The sequence below is a fragment of the Patagioenas fasciata genome, chromosome 1, assembly GCF_037038585.1.
Source record: "Patagioenas fasciata isolate bPatFas1 chromosome 1, bPatFas1.hap1, whole genome shotgun sequence".
In the NCBI taxonomy this organism is placed as follows: domain Eukaryota; kingdom Metazoa; phylum Chordata; class Aves; order Columbiformes; family Columbidae; genus Patagioenas; species Patagioenas fasciata.
In genome coordinates, this window is record NC_092520.1 from 170,630,400 (window position 1) to 170,652,221 (window position 21,822).

The 21,822-nt window shown below is 39.7% G+C and overlaps 1 protein-coding gene across 2 annotated transcripts in view; it reads right to left on the reverse strand.

Moving 5' to 3' along the window:
* Positions 1 to 18,245, reverse strand: part of CDK17 (cyclin dependent kinase 17) — a 97,223-nt gene extending 78,978 nt beyond the window's left edge. For both annotated transcript variants that reach the window (XM_065841077.2, XM_071800303.1), the window contains exon 1: positions 18,100 to 18,245. The gene's annotated coding sequence lies outside the window, so the exon portion shown is untranslated. The remainder of the gene's footprint in view (positions 1 to 18,099) is intronic.
* Between the last annotated feature and the right edge of the window lie 3,577 nt (positions 18,246 to 21,822).

Here is a 21,822-nt window from a genome sequence, read left to right on the forward strand (position 1 = left end):
CCAACAAACTGCTGCTGTGAGTAGCAGGATGCAAACCAATTACTTTACAGCCAGCTGCTGTGACTGCAGCGTACATGAAGCTGAGACAATGAAACAGGTACACAAACCACCAACATTATGTCTTGCGTTTCTGTTTGAAGTGTTGCTACCCATACCATCCTTGCAGTATACCGAACCACAAACAGAATTATAAGCTTTCACAGTTTAGGTTTTTACTAAGTTTTAGAAGTGCCTCGGCCTCTTGCTGTGAGGCAACCAAGGTATCAGGTGCAACTGCTTCTGAACTGTGTATAGCCTTCCAATTAGAAATACCTTTATCAAATGGTTAACGTCAATACGTGCTAGCCAGCCCAAGTACTGGCAGATGATCTATGTGGAAATATTCTCTGCCCAGCAACACCGGCGTTGTCTGCCCCCCTAAAGATACCACTATCAAGAAAAGAAAGATTTTTTTCACTGAAAATCTGAAGTAATTGTCATCTTACAGAATTAGAGACTAACCTGGCCTATGTCTTCTCAGATTTCTTTTAATTTTAGCCTCTATCACTATCTAATTTTCTCTTTTTTTGCCTGAGTGTAGGAGGAAATCCTACCCCCTGCTGACAAAAGAGATGGTAGGAGGTAGCAATTACTAATGAACCAGCAAGACAAGCTCTTCATTATAAAGCAAGAATTTATGAGAATCTGAATAAGGACAGAAATATTCCCCACTTTCCTTCAGCGGCAGTAAGAATGAAAATACATTCTGGACTCCCCCAGAGCTCTAACTACATCCCCAGAATGATGCTTCTGCCGTCACATCTCACATGCTGGAAATCTGAATAAGAAAGCACAAATGCTTGTACATGTATTCAGAGCATGATTTCCAGACTGATACCAATTAGTTCCTTCCCTTCTGTTTCCTATCACTTGAATAAAAACATTGGGACAGATCCAAGCAGTGACATTTTGACAGCAAAAAAAGCAAAGGCACTCCAACATTACCAAGGCAAATCTGAAACAAACCAAGCACCGAGGTACCGCTTTTCCCAACACCTAATTCCCCATGACATGCTTCCATGAGCTCTAATCAGGCCCTTAATAAAGATCATGCACTTCCTACGTGCAACATAAATTCTGTAGGTACAGATCAACTACCTCACCAAGAATCGGTCTGTGTGTGCAATAAGCTTGAAGAACTTTGCAAATAAATACTGAACACGCAAATGTAACCGTACGTAGCCTACATCCCCACATGCATACCAGATTTTAGACTCATGTAGAGAACAGGGCTCAGGCTTATAAATTTATACTGATAATGCGATGCCTGAAGAACACCTTTTCCCTTCAGCAGGGAACAAACTAGCATATTTGCACATTTAATTTCCGAGCTGAAGTAACTGAATACACAACTACCCAACAACCTGCTAGAAAAAGCTCTGAATCTTGAATTGGAAAAATTTTTACATTAGCAGGAAATGTACTACTTGTCCTGTATTAGATGTCAGAGGGAAAAAAAGCCAGAGTTCACATACTGAATGGCAGAGATTCGCGCACAGAGCCAGGATGCCCTAAGGATGAGGCTGACCTATATGAGCTGTCCTTTTTCCCACATCCATCTTCCACACCTCTTCATCACTCTGAGAACACTCCACAATAAGAATCTCTATCATCCCACTGAAAAATCTTCTATCTACAGGGTCAAAAAAATTAACATTAATTTGTTTTTCAAATATATATTTATCATTAAATTTGTACGTTAAACATTCAAATCTCATTTACAAAGCAAAGAAAGGTTGGGACCAACACTTTTTAAGTCTATTCTTGCCACACAGTCTCTTCATGTTGCACAAATCTATTACAATAGACTTAGATAAACCAGGTATCTTGCTTCTTTCCAGGTTCAGTTAGCTCTTGCTTACCATTCAAATGTGACACCATAAGAGGCAAGTAAGAAAGTCAAGCAGAAGAAACTTTTAGTTGATTAGAAATTTCAATATAAAGAAAATTAACCTTCTAAAGGCTCATGTGTATCCCAGCAAGATGATAATAAATAACAAAATACAGCAGGTCAGATTAAACTCTTTTATTTGGGAGAAGGAAGACAGCTTTGGGGAGAAAAAAAATGGAATCTAAAGACTATTACACCAAGCTACATACATGTGGCATCCCAATGCACTTGATATAAGCACAGGCCAAGCATGCTTTTTAAGCTAAATCTGATGATTTCTGAACACTTGAAATACACTCTACATCTTGTATCATCTCCCTAAAATACACATTATTATATTTCCTTCACAGCAATACAGAGCAAACTGTACATCAAAAAAATAAGGGGAGGCAAAGAATGAAAATACAGATACTGCCTTTCATACTAGCAAGAAGCCTTGCTAAACTTCCTATTCTCAGGAACAGCAAAAATGCATCCAGTTTTAAGTACCATGCTAAAATCCTCATACCCAAACAGCCAGTCTTCACAAAAAAAATAAGAGCAAGAGTAAGGATCCAAGTCTTTCTACTACTATCAAAGCAGTATTATTCTATTTACTGCCTAACAAACTTCTTCTGGAACTTTATTTCTACTGCAGTTCACATTTTGGAAATCACAAGCAAAAATTCTTACTGAATCTATTTCCTCTAGACGGCCAAATAAGCTCAAAGCAGCTTGTTTTATTATGACTTACAGGACTGACATCATTCATTTCACAATTTATTATGATACTTGAGGAACTGTTCAAAATATTTTAATTATGTATTATCCTGACATTTAGTAAAACACGAGGATATGAAGGGTAAGTTCAGAATAAATGTTTCTTATTAATTAGGCTTGTAATGAACAGGTTTCATGTGATCACTTAATTTATGACCAGTGTCACAGTATTCTCTGTGACAATTACCTAGTCTAGTCACCATGTCAACTGAAAGACCTCAACATCTCCCTTCCTTATGTAAACACTACACGTACTTTGCAGAGCATGTTGGAGGATAAATTGAAAATGTGCAATTTTTCAAAAATGCACGTGTTCTATGAACAGCAGTTCAACACGTTCATGTTTAGGTCAACAAGCATATACAGCAGAGAGCTTCACAACAAATAACTGACGCAAGAGAACAAGATGACTAATCATGAACTCCTCTAAATGGCATTAAATTCAGCTACCACCCAGAGAGAAAAGCACCACCTATTTACCACCCTGTTTGCAGCCCTATTGTGGCAACCCTCCTTTGGCGATGTCTGCAGAGCAGGAAAACTACTCAGGAACACCAGGCAATGGAAAGGGACATCCTTCTACTCCAGCCTCATGACCACCACATTGCAGGGAAAACAGAGCGTAGGGACAAGGCTAAAGCAAGCGGACTTAGTGTTATGCACGGGCATCTCCAGTTTACTTTTGAAAAAGTCTGCTTTCATTTTCAACCTTGTTTGCTGTGCAACATGTAAGTTGGTTCAGCTTCAGAACACCCTGGTACTGAACACACACCAAATCTATCCTGACTCTATAAAGACATTTAGTAGTGCCACCAGAGCTGGCTTACCATCAGGTTTTCTGCTGGATCTCTAGAATAACAGAGGATAATATCAGGCACAAATCCTCGATTCAAGAACCCTTTTTAGAGTATCAAAGCAAAGCATTTGTTTGTGTCTCACATTACATCTTTATGAACTAAAAATAAATGTCAGAAGAATACAAAGATTTACTAGCTTTCAAATGGACAGGTAGAGTTAACTAAGGAAATATTTTACCACAAAAGGATCCCACCCAGATTAGTATATAATCTAGTCAGTAATGACTTTTGGAGGTGACAGCAAATACATACTAACTTCAAAGCTTTTTTACTCTTAAACCATAAATTCTTTTTACCTTTAAAACAGATGTGGCACAAACAGGTGAAATATTCAGCTTGCAAATAAATGTTCATTCCCTTGTAGCTCATAATATACTTGACGTAATCTCTTCCACAAAGACAGAAACCTCTGTCTTGGTACCAACATGAAGGTTTTATAGAGTGTAAGTCTGCTGACCAGGAAGAACAAATAACCATGTTAATGAGAATATAGACAGGAATGGGAATGCAGGTATTCACCAAATATTGCTCTTAGAGGAGGATTAATGCAGCAATTTAAGATGCTTTTCTGAGCTTTCTAGCAAGCTAGTTTTATCATTTAAGAGTGCACCCACAGGAGCCGCCAGGTGAACGTGTTCACATCACTGTCCCTGTCCCAGCCAGGATATAAAGAGCCCGGTCCTACTGTGCCCTGACCCCTGTCAGACTCACACCCCCCAAGACAGGAATGCCACCCCTAGAAAGACACCACCTTTCATACAAAAGCCTCAAACTTTGTTTTTAATTCAAACTATTTATGTTGATTTGGTTCTATAAATAAAAACACTTTGAAGTTACTGCTATTTTCATGAAACCATCCTAAATTACAATGCATCATTTTGATAAACAGTACATCACATGCTCCAGATAACGTTAATTTAGCATTGTACACCATTTCATACAAAGAAAGTTCACTTCCCCCTTTACAATAAACAAGAAACTTCAAATAATTATGAAGAGCTGTTAAAAAGCAACTTTCTCTTTTAACACTGCTAAGTGATGAATACTGCTGTTTTGAGACAGGATGCCTCAATTTGAGGCAGTTTCGCTATCAAAAAGAACAGTATTTTTAAGATTGATTCAGTGCTTGTTCTAAACTTCTACTTTAGTACGAGAAAGACTTGAATATTCTTTATTCACACAATGGATTACTTCAGAAAGTGGCCCATGTACTGCCCATGCAGTCGAGAATGTAAACACATAGATATTGCTGATGACAGCATTTAGGTCTTGAGAGAATTCATTTAGTCTCTCAAGAGCTGCTAGACAATTCTGTGTAATGAGCAGTGAAAATAGTGAATAAAGTATTTATGATTTACACAGTATAAATCATATTCTGATATGCCAGACATGTACTTATAATATCCTCAAAGTACATTAACTAATCATGAAGCGTGCAACAAAGGTAACTGCAGAAATCACTTACAGAACATGCTCTTGCATGTGTGAAGAATATGTGGTTGCATTTCTTTATATCTCATTTGCTATATACAAATTTCAGCCAGCCATAAAATTGCAATTTTCATCTCTTCCTCTCAACATATGCAAATATTTCACTAAAGAAATACCTGAAACTTTCATTGCATCTTTCAAGTAAAAATGGTTCAAAATACATCATATGCAGAATATTCTATAACCCAAAAGACAAACTAACTCTAAAAATAGGTCACATTTATTAAAGTTACTTCTAGATCTCTTAAACAAAATATACAAAGGCCTATGGTTCAGAAAGCCTACTAATACTTATTATAATCCTAAATACCTTCTGTTTTCTACAAGGTCATAATGTCCTTCTATCCATCAGCTGCCTTTCTATTTTCTATGAATTTAATTAACATTTTACATAGATCATGTCTTCTCTTTTTATAAGTTCAAATTTAGACTGCACACCACTTTTAAAACAAAAATCAACATTTAAAAAACCCCTTCAATATAATAGATAGGCTCCCTCTAAGTCGTGCCTCAAAATGGCACGGAATTAAATCATTACACAGGGCAATCTTCTATTTAGGACTGTCCTAAAATTACGTTCAGTCCTTAGAAGGCAACCGCGAGGCTGTTGTGGCCCCTGGTGAAAATGAGTTTGACACCCCTGCTCTAGCGTTTTCAAACATCGCTTCCCCATTCTAGACAATTACACAAGGTGGAAGAATTACACATTATCAATTTTAAACTTAGTCTAAAATACATAATTTTCACATGAAGACTCCAGCCTTCATCAATGCTATTAAAAGCATACACAGCAGTATAGCTCCAAACAGGATTTATGAAAAAAAATGAAGCCCCTATTATACGTTGTGTCATACTGTAGAAAAATTAATAGGCCTAAATAAGGTACTATTGCATTCTGAAACATCAGTAACCCTTTAAAATGAATCGCTTAAAATAAATCAAACAAAAAAATAAGCCAGCAAAGTTACAGATCAGAAGCTACAAGTTTTAATCACTATTACACCAATACAGATTCCCACAGCTAATCTCATGGAATTATTTGAGTAAATAAACCTCTGCACCACATATATAGGAAAGACAGGAAAGAACAAAGAAAACCTGGGCTGAGAATAAGATCCTATTACTAACTTTGCTACTCAGTGATCTTGGATGCTTTAAGTGTCATCAAAAACATCAGCTTTTCCATCTGATAGGCAAGGCAGATAAAGATTATTTTAAGGGCTCTTAAAAACAATATTCTCTAAATCTAAACTTGAAAAAAAAAATCTAAATTTAAAAATTAATCATTTGTAGTAGCATTCAAATTACTAAAAAAGACAAGGACGAAAACCAGATAGGCTGCAAAGATTTAAGTATATGAAAATTTCCACCACCAACAAGATAGCATGCCTCTTCTGGTATTCCCTACTGACATTTTTTAGGAAACACAGTACTTCCAAAATATTGTCAGACAAAAAGATAACAAAACTATATCTGAAATTGAGGAGAAAAGCTGCTTATTGCCTTTAGGAAGTTTAAACTTTATTAATAGAATTGCCAGTATTTAATTTTCATACACTTAAAGGTTCAAGTTATTTAAAGAAAAAAAAGAGAGAAATAAGAGAAGTAGCACAAGGCATTTCATAGCATAAGCTGGAGACCAGCACTCTATTGATGGGTAGAGAGCCACAGAAGTGAAGAGTGTTCTACTAAAGGGCTAGTCAACGAAAAATTGCGTCAGAACCGTGGATAAGATTAAACCAGTATTACTATAAGACAACACATGGCACATGAAACACTTCTTAGCTTCAATTCAATCTCCTCTGTCATGAAACTTTTGATGCTGCAGAGTGTGGGTTTGAGAGCAATGAACAACATCATCTACTAATCACCTCTAGCTTTTCTAAAACATTTTATTATTGAAATGACAGGATTTCATAACTGGATACCTGAATACATGCCTATGGCCTACTAAAGTTCAAAACGTTTAACTATGCTTAGAATGCATAATCAGCACATATCATGAATAATACTGTATGCAGCATCTCTCCACGAAAACCTGCAGTACAGAGATCTAAGAGCAGATTTACATCTGCTTGTTTCACTACATAAACACAGATGTCTGACTTTTTAGATCAAAATACGGTCAACAGCACAGAGCAAAGCCCTAAAAAAACCCTTATGCCTTCCTCTGGCTTAAAAACAAACAAAGAAACCACCAGATCCCCAGTATTTCACAAGAACACACCTCAGTAATATCCTCTTCTGGATGCAGGGTGCCAGAATGCCGTGCCCTGCCTGCAAAGCTCAGCTTTGGTCCTAGCGAGGTGCTCCTGCCCTCACTACCTGAATTTGCCCCCAACGAAACCACTGCTAATCCTAAGGTTTAGTTCAAAGATACAGTAGAGCTATTCATCCGAGGAAGGGAAAGGGACATTATTAGAAGTTCACTTCTGTGCTGGAAAACAGAGTGAAGCTTCCCTGTGTTTCAGACTGCTTAATCAAAAAGCTTCCTAGACTTTATGATAAAGAGCCATGATAACTCAATGTAACTGGAATAATATTACTACCTAGCAGGAAAAGGCTGGTGCACACTGTGGGAGGAGCCTCATCAGGGGTTAAACAAAAACGAAAGGACCATCTCAAATGTCTCCCACTTTTGCACGAAAATGAATGTGTTATTTTTCTGAAGCCTCTTATGATCATAATATTTTTACATTAGAACATAGCACAAATAATGTGGTAACCACCACAAATAACTTTGAAAATATATTAAATCACATAATTTTCCTTATGCCCTTTAAGTCTCTGAATACAAGGGAAAAAAAATCTCTTATGTCACTAGGATCCACTAAGCTAAACATACTACCTTTGGGGTGTGGCTCTTCTCATAAAAGTGACTATACAGAAAAGGAATTTTCTCCGTCAACAATTTTGCTTCCTGTGCTTTATCAGAGGGTTGAGGTTTTTTTCTCCCTTAAGTGACAACAATTTTTCTTTGTAACAGCCTACCACTGGAAGCTCTGTATACCCAACGTGGTTAAGAGAATATTCTGTGTAGAAGACAGTCACTACGACTGCTTTCCAAGTCTGTGTTTCAGGCCTAGGCCTGCTGAGAAGCAGTGAGGTTACATATGTGTTGGCTGTGTCTGATCTACAACTGGAAAAGGCACCAGTGCAATTACCTAGACTGGGATGTGAAGCATGAATGTTGGTTAAATAGTCCAGGATAGATTCATTTACATTGGTATAAAAAAAAACGAGAGCAAGATACCACCTAGCCATAGAAAAGGGAAAAGCTATCCTGTTGTATTAGTATAAAGCTGGGTTCAGGATATTTTATAGCTACACCATCTTCCCTTCTCCTCCAGCTGTTTTGTTTACCATTAGGTATTCAGACACTGTCGGGTTATTATTTCTGTTAACACATCTCTGCAGCCAACACTGTTAAGGTTGATTTTCAAAACCTCCTCAGCACTTGCACCCTGAAGATCAGTATCTTAAAGAGGCCTCAAGTTAAGCAATCAAAAACTGACATAATCCATCCCTACATACTTTAGCTAGCGATGCATTACTTTCCATGAAAACTGGACGATGTCACTACACAAAACCTGTTGCAGTTATATCCTAAAATAACATGTTCAACAGTTTATCTAAACTAGCAAAGAATTTGGTAAATCATGTCAACTCACCCAAGGAAACAGTTCTCAATATACAAGTAAAACAGAGATTTCACATCCTATCTTTCAAGCAAAACCAAAAAACAAACTCTCTGAATTAACCTACAGTTTCAGTTACCAAAAGCAGATATGACAATCCAGTCATATAAATACATAGATTTACTACTAACATAATGCAGTGCAATGTTGTTAAAAAGTCAATAATAAACATCAGCTGCAGGTATAGTATACGCTCTGATCTTCACTAGGCTTATTTTATCATGGACCTATATATTCTAAGAACCAAGTTCTCATAAGACAAAAAAACATCATTTTTATTTGTCCTTGCAAGCCTAGTTTCTGAAATTGCCATGAGACATAAAATGAAAACATATCATTCAGCAACCTATTTCAATATTAAAATACACTGTCACTACTACTCACATGACTAGAATTTTAATTCATGCTGAGCATCTGCAAGCAGAAATGAAGAATAAAGAAAAATCTGCACAATTTCTTGCTTACACGTTAAACACTCATGAGCATAAATTGCAAGGGGTGTTCACATTGTTCATCTTTAGGCACCTGAGGCACTTAAGAGAAAATTTCAGACCAGTTTGAGGTCAATTGACAGTTTCCCACCACCAGTAAGAACGTGCTTGGTTCCATCCCCCAGCAACCCCCTCTTCCTTCTTCACCACGAACCCTGTAATTCCTGCCCTCTCTCTTCCCTCCAGTACTCTCCAGATAGTAGTGGAAACCTATTCAGTTTACTAATGCATCAACAATTATTCTGAAGCAAGTACTTAATTCAGCTCAAACTGTAATGTTGTAATACAAAAACAATGACTGTGATGGGCTCTCTCCAAGGTAAATGTGGAAAGGGAGGCAGCTCTGTATTAAGATCTTTGGATTACCCTCTGAACTTGTTTCTCTCTACTGATCATAGAGAGTAGCATTAAAAAAAAAAAAAAAAAAGGCAAACCTCAAATCAGACAATTTGTTGCAGTTCATATTTTAGATATGAATAAATTATTTGCTGAAAAAACAAAATAAAACAAAACAGCTTTTACCTACCCACTCCTAGAAACAGATGATTAAAAACAATATAGATATTTTGTTAAGATGCATCTACAGGTGCAAATCATCACCAGCTATCCATTCATCCCGCAAATAACTTTTAACAATGAGAAACAATTTATGACTTAAATCCTTTAACTAATGTCTACCTCTTCCACTACCAGAAATATGTACAAATACCAGGAAACCAAAACTCCTATTATGTAAGGCCACCAAAAAAAAAGAAGCTCATTTTGAAGGAAGCAGGTTCGGAACACTTTGTTAACACTCAACACTCCACATTTTATACACAAATTAAAACAAACACATTTTAAAATGCAGTAACTAAGCTTACTACCGAAGCATATCAAACCCATACCTTGAGAACTCATGATCTACTTCATACTGCTCCTAAAAATGCATAATTCAAGAAGAACAGCATATACCTACTGAGCAAACTAATTACTATACATTATTACGCTGTTTCTCCTGTGCTGTCCAGAAAAAAAAAAAAAGGGCATGCATAATAACAAAAGGCCGCCTTCTGCCTAAATAAATTTTAAAGTCTTTTTTTGCTTATGGATCAAACATTTGGTTTTGAGAATTATATTGAGATGTATCAAAACCAAGTCACAATAAAACATTTAGGTTAACTGCATTCCGTGATAAACAACCTAGAATTATAAGCAGCAGGTTTAAAAATACTGTGACTTGTGCAAACGGGAACACTGTAAGCTGTTTATCTTGTTTAATCCCGAAGGTAAATAGCATAAGCTTTAAAATATTTTGCTTCTTCGCCATAACCTACTGAATCACATTGACAAAGGTAAAGAGAGAATCTTCAACTTTTGGAATTGCTTCTGAAACCGCTTTATCTGAGTGTTGTACAGGACATTAACCTCAAGGACACTCAGCGTAAACTTCAGTGATTTACATCCAAATTAGCTTAAAAAAAGCCAAAGATCTCATCTTGTCTCTCCTGAGGTGATGTCTTCTTCAGAAAAAACAAGGACCCCACACAACTCCCCTGTTGGGCCCCTGTAAAATACAACCACTATAGTTGTTAACTGACTTTTTTTTTATTGTTGCCTATTCCAAAAATTTTTGAATGCCTACCATAGCTCAATTTCAGCTTGTACAGTACAGTTCTAAAATATTATTTTCAATAAAAAACATTATTTTCAGCTTCTTGGATTTCTTTCCTCCAACACTAACAATTCCCACATCGAAAATCCCACTTCCTTGCACAACTCCCTCCCAAAGATGTACACATGCTTAAAATTAAGAATATATTTTATATGATTTATTGGTAATTGTTTCCCCACTGTCCCTTCCTATTCAGTATCAAAAGAAGTTTCTGACCTGCTGTTTTACACATAATTTCTAAAAGACTTTAGTATGGCATATATATAACTTTGACATATTTCGCAGTCAAGGACCTCCTTTCCTCTCTGTACAACAGGAAGTTTCCCCTCCCATCTGCTCAGGATATTTAAAAAAAAATAATTACAAACTGTTGTTTTTCCATTGATTCCACAGAAAGTGACCATTATTTACATCTAAAAAACAAAAGTAAAGTTGAAGCTGAAGGCCTATTGTAACCTCCACGGGTTCCCTGACATGGTCATCAATGTTCACCAGACACCTGCTAGTACAGAGGCAGCAGCCGGCCAAGGGGAAAACAACTACAGCTCTAACAGAGCCAAAATTGTGCCAGTTCAAACTGCTTGTAGAGCAACAAAGTTATCCACAGGCAGTACCAGCTCAAGCTTAGTCTCCCACAGTCATACAGGAAGATTTAAGTTTTATATTTAGTTTTCAGAGCAAACATAAATAAGGTGAATTATGGAACAGTTTCACATTTCACAAGCAGACACTTAAACAATTTAGTAAGGTATGACAGAGCTTTAAGATCAAATAGTACTTAAGGCAGAAACAAGTCTCCTGTATATGTAAATACTCTACTGCCGTTTATGACAACCAGATCTGGATGAAGAGAAAAAGAACAGAGGAACCTTGCAATGAACTAGGGACAGATTGAAAAAATGGCTTTTAAATTTCCCCAGTTAAATATGTAAATGACCACAACTATTTTGGCCTACACAGAGTGTTTATGAATTCTACATTTAGGAATTCAACTTTGCTTCAAGATACACAGAAAATGGGTGGCAATATTATAAAATGTCATCTAATATTCCATAACTGACTCTCCTCCTCTTGTGTATTATTAATGAATTAATTCTACTATTAATATGTTTCTAAAATAAAAGCTTGCCCTAAAACCCACATACTAAACGCAGATCAACATTTAATATCTGTTCTGCAATATACATTAAAAACTATTCCAAAGCTTTACAAAAGAAATTAAAAAACTAAAAGCTACTATTAACAGCTGCTTATACTTTATTTGTTTTAATTAAAAAAATAAGTAATTTATTTCAGAAGTTAATATACTGTATTCAATCTTTTAAAGTCTGATATAATACGCCACATCAAGGAAACAAGCAGGAAACTGCCATTTTTCCAAGCACCCACCGTGCGCTAATGACCCGTTCTGCTGCCTCTATTGTTTTCCCAATTTTGTGCGAGGTACAAAAAACAATCAGCAATTTTCACTAGCTTTCCCTTCATTAGTGGCAGTGCCCGACAGCAGGATCTGAGCAGGTTTCCCACAGCTCCTTTGTGATCGTACTTGGAGGATGAGGAGTCCTCATCACATGCAGTTACACAACATGGCAACTATTTATAGTTAACCACTTGATTCACATTATCTGCCAGGTTGTAAACCATTTAATATGTAGACACTTGATCTATCATTTTAGTTCCTTAATCAAAATGTCACATAACAGCCAAGTAAAAGGTTTCAGAGAAGCCTGTCTGCAATATCAACAGTGTTAAACCACACACAGTTTGTAATCCTACCAAGGGAACCAGAAGTTAATTTCATAAGATCAGTCTTCTATAAATATATGCTGAACAGTTATTTCCTTCACTTAAACTCCTGCTGTCAATACCCATTACTATGCATATTAGTAACTTTTAAAATCATTGAAAGAAACCTGAAGTTGTGCTAAAATTACACGATTTCTCAGTGTTCTGAGACATACTGAAAAACACGATCGGCATTAACACTCCAGAAAGAACCCTATAAACATCCACAATCCTTACCATGCAACTTCAGTGCCAGCTGTTTAACACCCTCAGGTTCTTTCAGGAAGAGTTTCACATCATCACACACGACCATCATCTGGTTTTACCTCTGAATATAGCAGTATTTAATGAACATCACCCTCTTCTGAAGACCATCAAATGCCAACATTTTCTTAAGCATTTGTAACAGGCTAATGGCTTTGTTAGAATTCATTTTCCTCCTAAAAAGACTCTGCCTTATTGTCAGTCTGTGACAGCATGAGTTTTCCTCATCAATCCTTACCAATCATACTTCATTCAACTTGTTTACATTTTTGTGAACTGTCTTGTTTACTCCTATAGGCCACTGTAGTTTTTTAATCTAAGTTTTCTCTCAATTGCAAGACAATAGGTTTGCCAATAAGAAGTATTAATTGATAATTCTCAGGAATCCATATTTCCCAAAGATCTCTGTTGTAGTGAACACCAAAGCTTTAATGATTGCTGTATAAAAATATCTGGCACATACCTCAACAAAATACAAACAAATCAAGATAATTCCATATCAGTAAGGTAAGAGTAGGAAGTCAGAGATACCTGGAGACATTTCTGAAAGATGACTACGCAGGTTATGGCAGTTCACTATGATATAAGCATATCAGTACAGCTACATGTCTGCAAAATGCCCTAATCCACTGAGCACAGAAGAGAGTCATGATCCTGCCAACTTCAACACAAACTGAAAGCATGCAAGTACCCTTAGTGAAGCTGACAAGGTGCGCATGTTAAAAATCAGATACCATCATGCAACCCTACCAAGCCTTGAAAACAGTAGCAAGCAGAGAAAGGAGTACAATTATGAGGTACACATTACAATTAAATAAAATATGATTAGAGGGCGCAGAGTAACATTCACTTGTGCAAGATACCTAGCAACTCCAACCTAAAATACAGACCGGCAAGAACTGTAGCTCGGAGTGTACATGAAAGACATGTCATTTCTTTGTTCTGGTATAACACCACAGCCTTGCTCATCATAATATATGCACAACTAGTTGTTCCAGAGGAGATTAAAAGTAAGGAAAAAAGGTCATAATCAAAATCTAGGATAAAGCTGTTCTTCAGCTTACTGTATTTTCGAGCTATTACAGAAGTAAGCAAGCAGAAAATTGTCCTGAAACTCACAGAAGATTTTGAGTGTTTTAAAATGTTATAAAGACAGTATTTTCCCTTTTCTTGCAATCATTATTTTTTCATGTGGGGCAGGATAAAGTGTGATTTGACAGTTATTTCTTCTGCTGCTGCTATATTTTTAGCAATGCTGCTCACACATTTATTTTTTCCCTCTTTATAACATTTGTGCTTATACATAGGACCCTGTGGTAACCTCATGTACCCTACTGAAAAAAATTTCTAATCCTTTAAAAATAGGCACTAGACCACAAAAGCCCAAATATGCCAGTAAAGCACAGGGTTATTACTGCTTCCAGTATCAGTGTGTCTATGATATTTCATAATATAGTCAGACATAAGGTATAATGATCTCCGCGGAAGTGGCAAAAGCCTTATTACCTGAGGACTGATGTATTACCTGATCTATGCATCTGTTAAGGTTATTGTTTTCCATATAGCTGGATCACAAAATTCAATAACTATATTCTTTTTTATGTTCTTGTGCTCTAAGTTGGCAAACTACCTTAAGTTCCAGTTTTGTCTGTTCCTTGTGACTATCAACATCAGTGGTTAAATGCTTGAGGTTTAAACCGCTGTTTGTAGATACTTTAATTAGCCAGTTCTACTGAACTCTGAAAGGAGTCCAGGAAACCAACAACCCTGGAAGAACTGCCGATCCATCAGGTTAGTTAAAAATCTGAATGTATGGATTTGTATTGGATAAAGAATTATAACTACTCATTTGACTAAACAAGCACCAACTCTCACTCTTCAGAGAAACAGTTGTCATCACAACTCTTCATAAAATACACAGGAAAAAAGAAAGTATTGCACATAATTAATGGGCATTTGTGGGAATTTACTGTTTCTGGAGGAAATAGTATATGTTCTTCCCTGCTTAATGGGGAAAAATGTTAGTAGGCCCCAAAAAGGTATGCACAGCAGGACAGAAAACATTTGTAAAGTTTTTTTAAAAACCCTAGTCTTAGATTTCTTAAAGATTTTTAATAAATAAATTAAAACTATTGTCTAGTGATCAAAATATTTAAATATAAAATGCTTTTACCTCTAATATCCACGTAAGATAGTCTTCAGATCAGCATGTGAACAGGCACAGAAAAAAATTTCCAGTTCTTACACTCAGAAGCAAAAAGTCACTGCTACAATTACAGGTATTGCAATAAAGGCAATGATCAGTAGCAATACCCTGGTTTAGTCTGTTATTCAGATGAGGAGCCTAACTGCTGCATAAACATCAGGCCTTTTAAAAGGACTTTCACAAGCTAAAGTTGTGGAGTAGTGTTTCATATCAAATTCAGAAGTGCCACTGATGACAGTGGTGTCCAGCTGCCTCAGTAGATACATACTCAGAGCTTGCTGTAAAAATAAAAAGCAAGCATTAAAATTATGCAGCTAATAACTTAAGATACGCCTAACTTTAAAACTGTAGGCAACGTTTAATGAATTTACAGTAGAAAAGCTTTATTATTATTGAGCTTGGCTTTCAGACATGATCTTGTCAATTCTCACATAGCACCAGACTGTATATTCAATAAGGACACAACTGGTATAGATACATTTTTAAAAAACCAGCTGATTAACTTTCTTGGCCAACAAACAAAAGATGATCAGTATGTGAAATACCAACAGCTTCCTTTAAATGTGTGAAGAAGGTAAAGAGCAAATTCACAAAAAGGTTTTAATACAGATTGTTCACTGAATCAGTTTCTAACAAAGCCTTTCCTGATTGCACTTTTTAGGTTGGTCTACTCAAATATACTGTACTTAACCAAAACTTCGTAAGAGAGTGAAACATTCTATTTTTTTTTCTTCTAGCAACAGATAGTCATTTAAGAAATTACAAGACGTTATATGTTAGTAAGCCATTCAAAAAAATCTGCCCAGTTTTACTGTAAGAGCTCCACATTGTAACAATAACACAGGCATAGAGAATGTCTCAACATCCATGTCATAAGTTGTATCGTATTTTCACACCGCAGCGTTGGGCAGAAATTGAAGCCAGAGTCATTCAAGGGAAAAACACAGCCCGATTCTGGCTTTCAGTTGTTCTCAATTTAATTATTTTCGGAATTATAAATCAAGTATTTCATTACGCGCTGATGGTATTTTACATATTTAAAAGATCAATTAATGCACTGCATCCTTAGCCGAGCTTGCAATAAACGACTCGCTGCTTTCAAATTATAATTTGCTTCAGACGACACAGGCTCCAATTTGCAAGCTCTTCGGTATGGATGTAGGCAGATCCCATCTACTGATTTGCGTAGACCTCCATCGTGGGTAAACACAGGACTACACCACACACTATGCAAATGCAAGGTATGAACACTGCATTATCCTTCCTACAGATTTTTGTATGCCAGACTCATTATCGTCAAAGCAGTATTTAAATAACACCATCAAAAAAGAAGCTTTCATCTTTCAGATGTAAGTGGCCCTTTTAATGCCAAGTTAACATTATAATGGTTTCTCTGTGTTGGAGAAGAAAATTCAGTTTGTTCTCTCAAGTATAAACAATTTTTAAGGAAATTTTTCACTCTGCATTTCAAATATATGATTTCACGTTTTCATAAGTGTTACTTTTGTGTTAATTATTCAAAACAAGTCTCTCTCACATCATTTATTGAAGTGCAGATATAAATAACAAGAGCTGCATATGATACAGAATTCGTACAACAAAGCAATATGGCAATTTCTTTAACATCCTAGGCACATAAAATACGAGATCACTTACTTCACTTCTATACGATTCTAGTACAAAAACAAACCTGAATTTGGTACTAAGGCTAACTTCTTTTTTTTCCTCTGCCCCACATCTTCCAAGTATTTAACCTTTGGTCATCTAGCTTCCAGTGCAATTCATACAATTTTAAAAGGGAAACACAGTCAGGGAAGCAATGGAAGAATGTCAAATCAGGCTTCCTCATCTCCTATCTATGCCATGATAGCTAGAAGAAAGTTGCTATTGATCTTCTATTAAAATACTTAAAGAAAAAAATAAAACAACAAACATCTAAATTATTTACCAAAATTAAAAAAGGGAAACAGATGCTTCTTAAATAATTTAGTTTGGCTTATGCTATACCTCAGCCCTGTTCCCCTCTCAACACCCATAATACTGTTAAACACCATTTGCAAAGTGCCAGAGACGGCACTGAGCTTGAAACAACTCCAGCCAGCTCCCGAAATTGTTGCAGGAGACAAAGGGGATCAAGGTCAGCAGCCTTCTACCGCAACAGCTAATCCACCCCATGAACACGGCATTGGGACTGGCTGGCGTAGTAAATTTCCACGAAATATAAAACACACCTAATGCCACCTAATTTCCCCATCCTTGAGAGGGAAGAACCATTTTGCTCTGACTGGACTCAAGCCATTACATATTTGAGAGAGGAAGGGGAGGGAGGAGTTCACAGAAGTTCAGGGTCAGCGAATGTTCACGTATCCTGTCATCTACCAACTCAAAGCTCAGGGCACAAAAACTCGCATGCCACGCGCAGAAACCTACATATTTTGGGTGTGCGTGTGGGGGGAAGACCTGCAATAAGGAGCGAATGTGTCATAGGTGCGGAGGCTGCGAGGAGAAGAGCTGTCAGGAGAAAGCAGCCTCGTTTGAAGGGGAGGAGGCGGCGGGGAAAGGACGGTTACCAACACCGGATCGCCAAAAAACCCCGCGGTGCCCACCGGCTGCAAGCCCCGGCTCACCCCTCAGGCCCGGCTTCCCTCCGCTCCCCCCGCACGCGGAGCTCGAACCCCGGAGCTGCCTCCCGGCCGCCACGGAGCCGCTCCCAGCGGCCAGCGGAAATCCCCTACAGCCCGGCCCGGGGGCGCAGAACGGCCCTGCCGGCTCCCGCGGGCTGCCCGAGCAGCCCCTCGGCGCTCTGGCGGAGCGACCGCCCGCCCCATCTCCCACCACCTTCCTCCGGAGCCGCGTTTTGACCTCAACCCCCCCCGCGACGCCCCACGCACACGCAGGCCCGGGGCCCCCCGCGGGCCCGACCCGCACCCCGGGGCCGGCAGACAATGAGCAGCCACAACTCACCAGCAGCGCCCGAGCTCCGTGGGTCCGGGAGCGGTTCCTCTCCCCCTTCTCCTTCCCCTTCTCTTCCGACCAGGAGCGGTATCCGCCCGCCGGGAGACGAGCCCCCCGCCCTCCCCTCGCTGCCCCAAGACCCGCCGCCTCCGCCGGGCCGCCGGCCGCGCTCCCTCCCCGAGGAAAGTCACTTTATCCCCCGCTCCAACATGGCTGCTCCCCCCGCCGCCGCTGCAGCCGTCGCCTTGCCGCGACTCCCCGCCGCCGGAGAGCGGCCGCAGGCCGTGCTCAGGAGCCGCCCGCTCGGCGGCCGGCGGTGCCGAGAGCGGCGCGGGTGGCCTCGCGTCAGCCGGGCCGGGCCGCGGGAGTGCGCGGAGAAGAGGCGACCCGAGCCGGGCTGTGCGTCTCCGCTGCGGGCTGACGCCTCCGCCCGCTCGCAGCGCGGCGGCTCGCACTGAGCCAGCCCCGCCGGCAGCCGGGGCGCAGGAGGGGCGCGGGGGAGGCCCGGGCGCCGGCGACACCTAGCGGCCGCGGCGGCCCGCCGAGCCGGTGGCAGCGCAGGGAGCGGGGCGGCCGGGGGAGGGGGGGCTGAGGGCGGAGCGCGGGGCCCGCGCCGCGGGGATTGCCCCGGGCGGCGGAGGGGGCTCCCGTCGCGGCCTTTCCCTGCGCACCCCGCACGGGAGCGCCCGGCCGAGCTGAGCCGCGGGGGGCGCTGCTGCTCCCGCCTCAGCCGCCCTGCGCAGCCGCCGCCTGCCGCGGGAGGAAGCGGATCTCCCGGCACCGGCTCGTGGGGCCCGGGCGGCCGCCCCGAGGCGCTGCCTGGCGCTGGCCGGCCGAGGGGTCTCCCCAAGCGGTTTCGGGCAGGGCGATGTGGGAGGGGGCGTTTGCTCGCTTATTTTTTTCGGCGATGCTTCCTCTCGGATTTGCGAGGTGATTTAGCCCATCTCTGAGGTAGCAGCCAGCCCCCCTAAGCCCATGCCTCCCCGGCCGACAAGTCACTAACTGAAGGGAAGCCATGTGGCTTTTTAGATCGATTTCTAGCTCAGTCGCTACGAAAACATCTGTATTTATTCTTGTGGTATTTTCTTTCCTTTGTCTCCTGCACTCACAGTGCCTGTACCATCCCTCTTGTCTTTCTTGCGGTGGCTCTGCCAGCGCCAACAGCGCTTCCTTCCTGCGCTTTGAATCTTTTTCCCCTCAAAGCGATGCAGTTTACATTCCCTCATTTCTCAGGCCTTTTCCACCCCTAAATATCTTAGGCTTCATGTGCTGCTGAACAGGACCGAAAAGCTAAAAACTAGTCTTGTGAGCCAGTTACTGTGCACTGTTGTTTCCATGTTTCCACCATACAAAGAATATGTAACAAGCAGGCCAGCTCTTCAGTAATTTAAGTGACATGGGTTTGAACTTAAAGGACCAGGTCATAGGTACACTTAGGGCAGAATTTGGTAAATGGCTGTTTTGTTTTGGTTTTAGCCATTGCTGATCCTCACTGCCTGCCTGCTCCCTCTCTCTTAGCTTTGTCAGCTGAAGTTCAGTGTCATAACCACATGGTCTTTTCTCAAAATGGGTCTCCCATCATCACACAGACTGGGGTTACTGACTGAATGTGCCAGGCCACATTGTAGGTGCCTGAAGAGGAACCAACTCACAGGTATTTTGAGTCTTTGCTTCACCACGTACACTGAGGGAGACTGAACCACCATCACAATGTGCTATGCTGTGTTGAGGTGGAGAGTGTATTTTAGTTTGCAGCAGCAGCAAGCTCTTGAGCTTGAGTAACTCCACACGCAACCAGGCCTTCTCCAGATTAGGGCCAAGTGGAGCTGCGTTTGCAGGAGCAGTGCCAGCTGAAAATTCCCCTGCTTCCAGCTCTGTTGCACCCTTCCAGCAGCACCAGCAAACCAGAACAGAAATGAATATGTTTCCCAGTAAGCAGAAGTCAATTGCTCTTACCTAAAAAAGGAGTGCAAGCATGAAACCACTTCTTACATGCGCACAAGTTCACTTTGCTCATCCAGACGTTGACTTTTGGGGAAATCAGTTGAGGATAAAAAGTAGTTAGTATGACTCAGAAACAAACTTGGCTGTTCATACAGACAAAACATGATTACTGAGGTCTTTTTGAATGTTTTCAAGACATAGGATAGCTAGCTTACCTTTGCAAAACTTGTGGGATTTTTAATAACATAGAGAAAGCAGATATTCAAGCTTTGAACTTCCTAGTCATGCAAAGATAACCCTTATGGATCTGCTTTAAAGCGCAGGACCTACCAGTTCTTGCTAGACCTACCAGTTCTCCTGATCTTTGAATGCCAACAGGATGATCTGTGTTTTGTTTTATCTTATTAAATTTGAAGGCTATTTTAAATTATTGTGAGTTTGTTATTATGTACATGATCTGTAAAACAAGTTCTTGAGACAGCATAGCAGTGAGTGCGTTTATTGCAGCACGTCCAAGTAAATTATGTTTCATAAACGAAGTATGGGGAGAAAGTGGGTTGGAAGTTTGTGAAGCTGTGTTTTTGTTTTCAAGTATTAAAAATATCAGCAAATATGCTTGTTTTGCTTTATACATATTCGTGTCTGCCATTGATACTTCTGGTATGACAGGAAAAGTAATTACAACAAACAAAAGAAGAAACAAAAAATGAACAGTTAGGATGAGTCACCCAAGAAATATGGGGTCAACACTGATTCCAGTGCAGTGAAAATGTTTTAAGGTTTTCCACTTACAACAGGGAGAATAACAAGTTGCTATTCTGTAACGATATAAAACTTGATATCCATTTGGCCTTTGTATCTACCACTACCTGGTGCCTTCAGAGAAAGATTTGCACATCTGGGCAAAAGACAATACAGAAGCAAGACAGAATGACAGACAAAAGTTTGAAACGTAGGCACTGATTTTGATTAATTTATCCCATGAGTCTGGTTTTATAACTATAGCTATTGATACGTTTTATTATTTAGTGGAATATGTAGCAATCAATCATATTTCCATCTAGCTAACCATGATTATTAATATTTTAAACTAGTTTTAAGATGGATTGGCTGCTGAATGCCATAGGTCTGCTCTCTATGCTAGTGAGAACAGAGTATGCCCAGGTTATATGAAATGAATTATTGCTACTGGACAATCTGATGAAAACTCCATCAGCCATTAGAATATAAATCCAGCAGTAGGACTACAGTGTTGTCAGGGCACCAAGATTTCCTGCTTTGAATACGAAAACACTGGCTTTGCCTCTACATTCATTGAGCAGAAAAATTATTTTGTGATGGTAAAAGCATAGGAGTTAAATCATTGAAGTTCACATAATGGTAGATGGAAACCTCACAGAAACATGTGCATTTGTAACACCACGTATGTGGAAAGCAGTTACTTTCCTGCCAAGAGCTAAGTTGAGGATTTTGTGTCACAGCAGCAGGAGTCAGCAACCCCACAACCAGCAAGCAGTGTGGGAAAGCATTGTGTTCAGCTGACAAGGGGATGTGTTCCTCTGCAGGGGAAAGACTGAAAGTCTTGGCAGGTAATTAAAAGGGGAAATTATTTTAAAATACAATATTTTATTTTGAAATGTGGTTGGTTTGTTCTATTGGATGCCAAAAATTTCTGAAGAATGCAATATCCTCTTAACTAATTGTATCTGTGCTCTGAGAGAAGAACTAGAGCTATTGTTCTGCTCACAGCACGAGCTATGTATATATTAGTCTGTGTAGCACTCCTTT